Below are 8,452 nucleotides of genomic sequence, written 5' to 3'. Positions count from 1 at the left end.
CTTCTAAATTTTTATATTATCATATTAAATGTTAAGGTTAGATATGTATTGAGAATGTATTGTAAAAGGTAGCATAATGTGTTTCTCTAAGTGTAGTTTCTACTGGACCTCTTCAATTTTTTGTGATTTTTTTTTTTTTATCAAATGAGAATTTTTTTTCCTAAATAATTGATGGTTTGCTATTCAAGCACTGGTTTATTCTGGTGGATTACAGCACATTTTCACTCATCTATTGTCCTCTATTAATTTACCTTCCTATTTTTTTTTTAATAATACAAGATAATTTTTGGTGACTGCTGCTTTAATATAGAGTTGTAGGTTTAAAAGTGCTATTCTCTCTCTCTCCATGCCTTTTTCCACCATCTCCCTTGTTATTCTATATCATTTTTCCCCAAATGAGATTTGTTATTTTAGCAAGTTTCATGAAACATTTCCTTGGTAATTTGTTTGGTAAAGCACTAAAAACTTGGATTAATTTTGGTAATATTATAGGTATATTATTTACATTGGTATGGCCTAACCATAAGCAATGAAAATTGCTAGAAGTAATCAAGTCATTCTTTCTTTCATTAAGGGGTACTTTGAAATTGAACCTCTGCAAGTCTTTTACATATTTTGGTAACTTGATCCTCAGATACATTATTCCTTTGTACTTATTTAGAATGAGACTGACTTTTTTTATGAATAATAATCTTTCCTTTTATTTATTTTTTTTGAAAATTTTTTCTTTATTTAGCTTTTAACATTTATTTTCACAAAATTTTGGATTACAAATTTTCTCCCCATTTATCCCCTCCCCCCCCAAACCCAATCATTCTAATTGCCCCTGTGACCAATCTACTCTCTCTTCTATCCTCCCTCTCTGCCCTTGTCTCCGTCTTCTCTTTTGTCCTGTAGGGCCAGATAGCTTTCTTGACCCCTTAACCTGTATTTCTTATTTCCCAATGGTAAGAACATTACATCTGATCCTAACACTTTGAGTTCCAACTTCTTTAGCTCCCTCCCTCCCCACCCCTTCCCCTTGGAGGACAAGCAATTCAATATAGGCCAAATCTGTGTAGTTTTGCAAATGATTTCCATACTAGTTGTGTTGTATAGGACTAACTATATTTCCCTCCATCCTATCCTGTCCCCCATTACTTCTATTCTCTTATGATCCTTTCCCTCCCCATGAGTGTCGACCTCGGATTGCATTCTCCTCCCCATGCCCTCCCCTCCATCCTCCCCCCCACCCTGCTTTTGCCCCTGTCCCCCACTTTCTTGTATTATGAGATAGGTTTTCCTATCAAAATGAGTGTGCATTTTATTCTTTCCTTTAGTGGAATGTGATGGGATAGACCTCATGTTTTTCTCTTGCCTCCCCTTTTTATCCCTCCATTAATAAGTCTTTTGCTTGCCTCTTTTATGAGAGATAATTTGCCCCATTCAACTTCTCCCTTTCTCCTCCCAATATTTCTCTCTCACTGCTTGATTTCATTTTTTTTAAGATATGATCCCATCCTCTTCATTTCACTCTGTGCACTCTGTCTCTATGTATGTGTGCGTGTGTGCATGTGTGTGTGTGTGTACTCCCACCCAGTACCCAGATACTGAAATGTTTCAAGAGTTCCAAATATTGTCTTTCCATGTAGGAATGTAAACAGTTCAACTTTAGTGAGTCCCTTATGACTTCTCTTTGCTGTTCACCTTTTCATGGTTCTCTTCATTCTTGTGTTTGAAAGTCAAATTTTCTTTCCAGCTCTGGTCTTTTCATCAAGAAAATTTGAAAATCCTCTATTTCATTGAAAGACCATTTTTTCTCCTGAAGTATTATACTCAGTTTTGCTGGGTAGGTGACTCTTGGTTTTAGTCCTAGTTCCTTTGACTTCTGGAATATCCTATTCCATTCCCTTCGATCCCTTAATGTAGAGGGTGCTAGATCTTGTGTTATCCTGATTGTATTTCCACAATACTTGAATTGTTTCTTTCTAGCTGCTTGCAATATTTTCTCTTTCACCTGGGAATTCTGGAATTTGGCCACAGTGTTCCTAGGAGTTTCTCTTTTTGGATGTCTTTCATGCGGTGTTCTGCGGATTCCTTGAATATTTATTTTGCCCTCTGGTTCTAGAATCTCAGGGCAGATTTCCTTGATAATTTCATGGAAGATGATGTCTAGGCTCTTCTTTTGATCATGGTTTTCAGGCAGTCCCAGAATTTTTACATTTTCTCTCCTGATTCTATTTTCCAGGTCAGTTGTTTTCCAATAAGATATTTCACATTATCTTCCATTTTTCGAATCTTCACGCTATGTTCTGTGATATCTGTCTTTCTCATAAAGTCCTTAGCGTCCATCTGTACCATTCCAGTTTTGAAAGATCTATTTTCTTCAATGAGCTTTTGAATCTCCTTTTCCATTTGGCTAATTCTGTTTTTGAAAGCATTCTTCTCCTCATTGGCCTTTTGAACCTCTTTTGGCAATTGAGTTAGGCTAGTTTTCAAGGTGTTAATTTCTTCAACATTTTTTTGGTTCTCCTTTAGCAGGGAGCTGATCTGCTTTTCATGCTTCTCTTTCATCCCTCTCATTTCTCTTCCCAGCTTTTCCTCCACCTCTCTAACTTGATTTTCAAAATTCTTTTTGAGCTCTTCCATGGCCTGAGCCCATTGGGTGGGCTGGGACACAGAATCCTTGATTTCTGTGTCTTTGCCTGATTGTAAGCATTGTTCTTCCTCATCAGAAAGGAAGGGAGGAAGTGTCTTTTCTCCGAGAAAGTACCCTTCAATAGTTTTCTTTCTTTTCCCTTTTCTTGGCATTCTCCCCAGCCAGTGGCTTGACCTCTGAATATTCTCCTCACACCCACCTCGCCTCCTGGTCCTCCCAGCCAGCGTTTGGGGACTGAGATTCAAATGCTGCTTCCCGCCTCAGGGCTTTTGGAGGGGGCAGGGCTGCTATTCAGTGTGAGAATTAAGTTCAGATGGTCAGGTCGGGGCAGGGCTGCCTCTCAGGCTCCGTTCCCTCAGGGGGTTTATGCACAGACCTTTCACAATGGATCCAGGCGCCCTCCCGCTTGGGGAGCCCCTGTCTGCAGCCGCCTCTCAGCTTCTATCTCCCGGGTTGGCCCGAGCCATGGGGGCACCCCACTCCCCTCTCGACCAAAGAGACTCTCTCACCGACCATCCTCACCTGTGGTTGGAGGGGCTTGTGCGGCCACTGGAGATCCCGTCTCTGAAGCCTGCTCGGATCTGTACCTCTCGGTTCCGAGGCCGCCGCAGGTCTGGGCTGGGCTCGGCATCTGCAGCGCGACGGACCTTTTGAGAGAGGTTTGCAGTTCCCTCTGTGAGTGGAGGGACCAGCATGGCCGCAGGAGATCCCGTCCCCGTAGCCCACTCGGATCTTTTCCTCACAGTGTCGCGGTTGCTGCAGGGCTGCACTCAGCTCCCAGTCCCGGCGCCCAGTCCACAGCGCAAAGGACCCCCCGTGAGAGGTTTGCAGGTCTCTCCGGAACAGAAATCTCCCTCGCTCCAATATTCCGTGGCCTCTGGGTGCAGAATTCACCGTAAGTTACTCCCCTCTAGCCGTTCTGTGGGTTGTGGGTTCGGAGCTATGTGTATGTGCATCTTTCTACTCCGCCATCTTGGCTCCACCCTCGAGATTGACTTTTTATTGTCTTTTCAATGTATTTGTTGACATATTGAAAAATGTTTTAAATTTTTGAAAGTTTGTTTCATAGTTTACAACTTAAATGAAGATATTCTCTCAATAGTTATCTAGGTGGATTGACTAAGTTTCTTTTTCCTAAAATACCATCATATCCAAAAAAAGAGATGGTTTTGTTTGTTCTTCACCTGTCATTATGGCCTTTATTTCCTTCTCTTGTTGCCATTGAGAGCACTAATAGAGTTATAACAAAGAAAAATGGCAAGTATCCTGGATTTATTTCTATTTTTGTTGTAAAAGATTCTAGTATATCCCCATTACATAAAATGTCTATTTTAGTTTCGAATTAATATTTTATGGTATTATAAAAGGTTCTTCTCCATCTACATTTTGCATAGTTTTGGACATAAATTAATATTGTGCTATGGCTAAGGCTATTTTCTGCATCTATTGAAATACATGCGCTTTATGATTTTATAAATTTTAGGATAGTTAATAATATTTATTCTTTTCCTCATTTTAAACCATCTTTAAATCCCTAGTATAAATCCAAATGGGAAATTATTTATTATATGAATTATAATCTATTTGAGAGGAACTTAAATATCATGAAATAATATTTGTGAAAGATATTGGTTTGCAGTATTTATGTGCTTTATTCTTCCTTTATGAATTAGGAAAATATTTGACTCACAAAAAAAATATGCTTATGAACATAGTGTACTAAGTTATTTTTTTCCTCAACTACAAAGATGAAAGTAAAAAAAATAAATTCTTCTTACAAAAGACATGCCTAGATGGCAATCTTTGAAATACACTTCCTATTGATAGAAGTTTTGAGAAAACCAAACAATGTGTAACCAAGTTCAGTGGTTCCTTTTTGACACTTCTCATTGATTCTTTCAATCCAGAATAATATTTTTCCAAAATTGAGAGTTTTTCATGTATGTAAGGTGGGAGAGCACATCAGAGAGAAGGGCAAAATTGACAGGGGGGCGGGAGAGAGAGAGAGAGAGAGAGAGAGAGAGAGAGAGAGAGAGAGAGAGAGAGAGACAGACAGACAGACAGACACAGACACAGACACAGACACAGAGACAGAGACAGAGACACATAGAGAGAATATATCTTGGTGCTCCAATTAGAAAGAAACTACTGTAAGTAGTCTCCAGATTAAGGTTAATAATCCGTCTTAGAACTCTAAGGATAAAAGCTCAGCAAGAAGGCCCAGGTGCTCTACAACAGCAGACACACTGTGGAATCTCAAACATATCAGCCCAGGAAGGGAGTCCAGCGGAACTGAGTGACAGAGAACCTCTGAACTTCTGGCAAAAGCAAGAGCCACTACTGAGACTATCAGCCCACATATTAAATGTCTGTAAATCACCTACTTGAACTTCTGGGACGCAAGATGGCAGAGTGATCAGTAAATGTTCTACCCCTCTCTTTGTTGATATTGAAAGACTCAGAGAATATTTCTCCAAGAAAAAATCGTGGAACAGCAGGATCAGTAGAAGGTGTCAACAGTTTCTTTACCTGTGAGGCTAGGAAATCACAAAGGGGGTTCCCTGTTCCTGTGGTTGAAGGGAACAAATGCAGGATCAGAACTGTCTCAGACATCCCCACTTCAGTGAACCAAGAGGACATTCTGAGACCCAGGTGGGTTGAACCCAAAATTGTCAACACCAGGACCCCAGGCGTGTCTCAGGACAACCAGGTTAAAGGGGAAGACACTAGGGCAAACATAGTTCACCACCCACTGAGTCTGCCTGTGCTCAGGAGAGGAGAACTCCTGTGGCCAGACTACCCCTTACCCACCCTTAACACACCTAGCTTCACAGTAACTCCTGGGAAACTCAGAAGGCCTTCACCTGCCCTCTGCTTCAACACATCAGTCAGCACAGCACCAGGTAAGCTATAGCACTCCAGCTTCTACCTGAAAGAGCCAGAGGCCACAATATACAAAGCCGCAAATTCCAAGTACAAGAATGGTGTGATAGAGCCCACAGTGCCCCAAAAACAGAAATACAGTTTAAAAGCCAGGAAAAAGGTGATGATCATGAGCAAGTAACAAATAAGAAAAGATAAGATCACAGAATCTTTCTATGGGAAAAAGGACCAAAATGCGAATATCAAAGAGGTCAGCATTGAGACTGTACTCCAATCTGAATCTGCAGAATGGAATATGAACTGGTCTCAAGCCCAAAGAGCATTCTTGGAAGAGCTCAAGAAGGATTTTAAAAGCCAAATTAGGGAAGTAGACAAAAAATTGTCCAATGATTTTAAAAATATGAAAAAATAAATAAATCAAGGAAGAATTTAAAAGGAAAATTGGAGTCATGGAAAAGGAAGTAAAAATCTAACTGGAAAATTAGACAAATGGAAAGGAAAGTACAAAATCTAATTGAGAAAATTGGAAAAATGGAAAAGGAAGTACAAATGGTGAGGAAATAACTCCTTAAAAGGAACAATTGGACAGAGAGAAAAGGAGATGCAAAAGTTACCTGAGAAAAACAAATCTCTAATTATTAGAATTGGGCAAGTAGAAGCTAATGACACCATGAGACATCAAGCATCAGTCAAAAAGAATAGAAAGAGTGAAAAGAGTGAAGAAATGTAAAATATCTCATTGGAAAAATAACTGACCTTGAAAATAGATCCAGGATAAAAATTTAGGAATTATTGGTCTATTAGAAAGCCATAATTTAAAAAAAAAAAAAAGAGCCTGGAAAATATCTTCCAAGAAATCATAAAGGAAAACTGCCCAGAAGTCCTAGATCCATAGGGCAAAATAGTTATCAAAAGAATCCACCATACACCTCCTTAAAAGGATCACAAATTAAAATACCAAAGAATATTGTTGCCAAATTCCAGAAGTATCAAGTAAAGGAGAAAATACTACTTGGAGCCAGAAAGAAACAATTTAAATATCAAGGAGTAACAGTCAGAACCACACAGCATTCTACATTGAAAGACTGAAGGGATTGGAATATGGTATTCCATAAGACAAAGGAACTGGTACTACAACTAAGGATCAGTTACCAGAAAAACTGAGCACAGTATTTAAGACAAGGAGATGGACATTCAATAAAACAAGGGATTTCCAGATCTTCCTGATGAAAATGCCAGAGCTCAATAGAAAATTTGATCTTCAAACACGTCTCAAAAGAGGCATAAAAAGGTAAACAGGGGGAAAAACGTATTATTCAATATGTGCAAACTGTTTGCATCCCTATAGGGGAAGATGATAGTTGTTAGTCTTGAGAATTGTATGTTTATTATGATATATAAAGGGATATACAAAGATAAAAGGAGTGGGTATAAATTAAATGGTGTAATGATAAAAATGTGATTTAAGGGTCCAAAGGCATTGTAACAGGAAATGTGAAAAGGAGGAGCCAAAAAAGGTAAACTACATCAGAGGAAGAGGCACGCAAAGACATTCCAGTAGAGGGAAAGAGAAGAGGGAGATGAGTATTGTTTGAGAATTACTCTCATCTGATTTGGTTCAAGGAGGGGAAAACAAAACACAGATAAGTATAGAAATCTAACTACCTTTTTAGGCAGTAGGAGGGGAAAGGGGAAACAAGACAAAGAAGAGGTTAAAAAGGATGAAAGAAGTAGTAAAGGAAAAGGAGACTAAAAGGGAGGGAGACTGAAAGAAGGGAGGTAAGACTGAGGGAGACAGTGGTCAATAATCAAATCTCTGTTTTGGAGGGAACGAGAAAAAATGAGAACTAAAAGCATAAATGGGTGAGAGAGAATGGAGGGAAAAACATGGATAGTAATCATAACCATGAATGTAAATGGGATGAACTCTCCTTGAGGAGAATGGATAGCATTCTGGAAACAGAATGGATTAACAAAGGTACTCCAACAATATATTGTTTACAAGAAACACATTTGAAATGGGGGAATAGGCACAGGGTAATGTGAAAGGCTGTGCTTTAGCTGATTAAAAAAAGAAAGGGTAGCAATCCTAATCTCGGACAAAGCAAAAGTAGAAATAGAACTAATCAAAAGAGATAAGGACAAAACCACATTCTGCCAAAAGGCACCATAGACAATGAAGCAATGTCATTACTAAATAGCTATGCTCTAAGTGGTAAAGCATCCAGTTTCATAGAGGAGGAGTTGAGGGAGTTACTGGAAAAAATAGACAGCCAAACTACAGCAGTGTGGAACCTCAACCTCCCCTTTCTGAACTTGGTAAATGTAGCTTTAAAATAAGCAAGAAAGGGGCGGAGCCAAGATGGCGAAGTAGAAAGATGCACATACACATAGCTCCGAACCCACAAACCACAGAACGGCAGAGGGGACTAACCCAGGGTGAATTCTGCACCCAGAGACCACGGAATATTGGAGCGAGGGAGATTTCTGTTCCGGAGAGACTTGCAAACCTCTCGCGGGGGGTCCTTCGCGCCAGGGACTGCGCGCCAGGCCGGGAAGAGGAGAGCAGCCCTGCCACGGCAGCGACACTGTGGGAAAGAGATCCGAGAAGGCTGCGGGACAGAGTCTCCATTGGCCACGCGGGTCCCCCCACCCACAGAGGGACCTGCAAACCTCTCGCAAAAGGTCCGTCGCGCTACAGACACGGTGCCCAGCCCGGACCTGCGGCGGCCAAGGAGGCCACGGCTCCGAGAGACACAGTTCTGAGAGGGTTCCAGACGCGGGATCTTCAGCAGCTGCACGGGCCCCCCACCAAGAGGTGACTGATGGGGGTAGGTGAGAGAGTCTCTTTGGCAGGTTGAGAGGGGAGTGAGGTGCCCCCATGGCTTGCGCCCCCCCGGGAGGTGGGGGCTGAGAGGCGGCTGCTGGCGG

This window comes from Notamacropus eugenii, chromosome 4 (genome assembly GCF_028372415.1).
Source record: "Notamacropus eugenii isolate mMacEug1 chromosome 4, mMacEug1.pri_v2, whole genome shotgun sequence".
NCBI classification, from domain to species: domain Eukaryota; kingdom Metazoa; phylum Chordata; class Mammalia; order Diprotodontia; family Macropodidae; genus Notamacropus; species Notamacropus eugenii.
Note: the sequence above shows the minus strand (reverse complement) of the source record.